Genomic DNA, 2187 nt, shown 5'->3' with positions numbered 1-2187 from the left:
GTTCCCCAAATCCCAGGCACGGGGGTAATCAGGCAGAGGGCTACATTGGTCCAGAGTTTGGGGTTTGTAGTCCAAGGTTGAAGGGCAGAAAATTGAAGTTGCCGACATGAAGTGGAAAGCGTCGTGCCCCGGGGCTCTTGCCAACATCGGAAGCTGGAGTTATTGATAGCTTAAAAGAAGGAACTAGAAGTTTAGATGAGTTTGAAGGGCATGGGGAGAGTTGTAAGAAGATGAGAGAAGAGAGGTGTGAAATATTTTGGTCAGAGAATGAGTTTGGAGAAATGTTGGATGAGTTGGGACTAAAGATGAGAACAACTTGAAAGAAAGTAGCTTCAAGCTAGAGAAACTTGTAATCAGGGTCACCTTGACACCAGCCATGAGAAGAGAGGAGGGTCAAGGAACACAGGTGGGGTTATTTCGAGAAGATGAAAGAGAAGTAGCCTGCAAGAGGCTCGCCCTATGTCCTCCAGTCTTCCAGTCACTATTTCTATTTAAAAGTTCCCTTTTATATTTCTTTCTTGTTCCCTTTAACTAGTTACATCACTCCCGCCCCCATTTTCTTCTGTTATCACTTTGCCCGAATTGCTCGACTTTATCTTCTTTGGTGTCCCTTTTTCCTTTTCTTCCTCCTCATGCTGAACTTTCTGGCCCTCTGCCTCTGGGTCTTGAGGATTCAAAACGACAACAACAGCAACAAAAAGCAAAAACAAGTCTTCCTTATTACTCTTCTGCTATCGTCTAAAACCTTGGCTCGAGGTCCCCCAGCGGTTGTGTGAGGGGAAGTAGTCTGTGCAGAGATCACTACACTCTTCCCCCAACCCCCCGTGACTTGCCACCATGAGCAGCATTTTAGCCGAGATTGTGGAGATTGAAGCCAAGATGGTTCGGACTCAAAAGAACAAGGCCACAGCACACCACCTAGGGCTGCTTAAGACTCGCCTTGCTAAGCTTCATAGAGAGCTCATTACCCCAAAAGGTGGAGGTGGTGGTGGACCAGGAGAAGGTTTTGATGTGGCCAAGACAGGTGATGCTCAAATTGGGGGTGTGGGTTTTCCATCACTGGGGAAGTCAACACTGCTTAGTAACATGGCAGGGGTATATTCTGAGATAGCAGCCTATGAGTTCACTACTCTGACCACTGTGCCTTGTGTCATCAGATACAAAGGTGCCAAGATCCAGCTCCTGGATCTTCCAGGTATCATTGAGGGTGCCAAGGATGGGAAAGGTAGAGGCCATCAAGTCACTGCAGTGGCCTGAACATGTGACTTGATCTTGATTGTTCTGGATGTCCTGAAACCCTTGGGACACAAAAAGATAATTGAAAATGAGCTGGAAGTCTTTGGCATTCAGTTGAACAGCAAACCCCCCAACACTGGCTTTAAAAAGAAGGATAAAGGAGGCATTAATCTCATGGCCACTTGCCCTCAGAGTAAGCTGGAATGCTGAAACTGTGAAGCGCATTCTGGGTGAATACAAAATTTACAATGCTGATGTGACATTGCGTAGTGATGCCACAGTGGATGACCTCATCAACGTGGTAGAAGGAAACTGAGTTTACATCTCTTGTATCTATGTGTTGAATAAGACTGATCAGATGTCCATTGAGGAATTGGATATCATCTATAAGGTGCCTCACTGTGTACCCATCTCTGCCCATCACTGCTGAAATTTTGATGACCTCTTGGAAAAGATCTGTGACTACCTGAAACTAGTGAGGATTTACACAAAATCCAAAGGCCAGTTGCCAGATTATACATCCCCAGTGGTGCTGCCTTACTCTAGGACTACGGTGGAGGATTTCTGCATGAAGATTCATAAAAATCTTATCAAAGAATTTAAATACACTCTGGTCTGGGGTCTGTCTGTGAAACACAATCCTCAAAAAGTGGGTAAAGATCATACATTGGAGGACGAGGATGTCATTCAGATTGTGAAGAAATGAAACCTTCTCCTCTACCCATGTGCTTGGCCAACCATAGCAGCTTTTCCCATGACCAGACACCCTACCCCAAACCCCTTCGAGCTTTGGCAGCCAGTGGATCAGGATTCAGGGGAGGGAGATGAGGGGATCCAAGCTGGAATTTTGTCTTAACTTGGTGTCACCTTGTAAATTCAACTGCATAAAGGACCTGGTAGGCCATCCAAAAAAAAAAAAAAAAAAAACCTTGGCTCCACCACCAATATTTA

At 45.5% G+C, this 2187-nt stretch overlaps 1 pseudogene; it reads left to right on the top strand.

The window, feature by feature from the left end:
- The first annotated feature begins 837 nt into the window (after window positions 1-837).
- LOC112827569 (developmentally-regulated GTP-binding protein 1 pseudogene) lies at window positions 838-1942 on the top strand (annotated as a pseudogene).
- Window positions 1943-2187: the final 245 nt, after the last annotated feature.

The sequence above is a fragment of the Callorhinus ursinus genome, unplaced genomic scaffold (genome assembly GCF_003265705.2).
Source record: "Callorhinus ursinus isolate GAN/ISIS: 27379988/994484 unplaced genomic scaffold, GSC_fseal_2.0 scaffold29, whole genome shotgun sequence".
Taxonomy (NCBI): Eukaryota; Metazoa; Chordata; class Mammalia; order Carnivora; family Otariidae; genus Callorhinus; species Callorhinus ursinus.
Note: the sequence above shows the minus strand (reverse complement) of the source record. Positions and strands in the feature narration are given on the sequence as shown.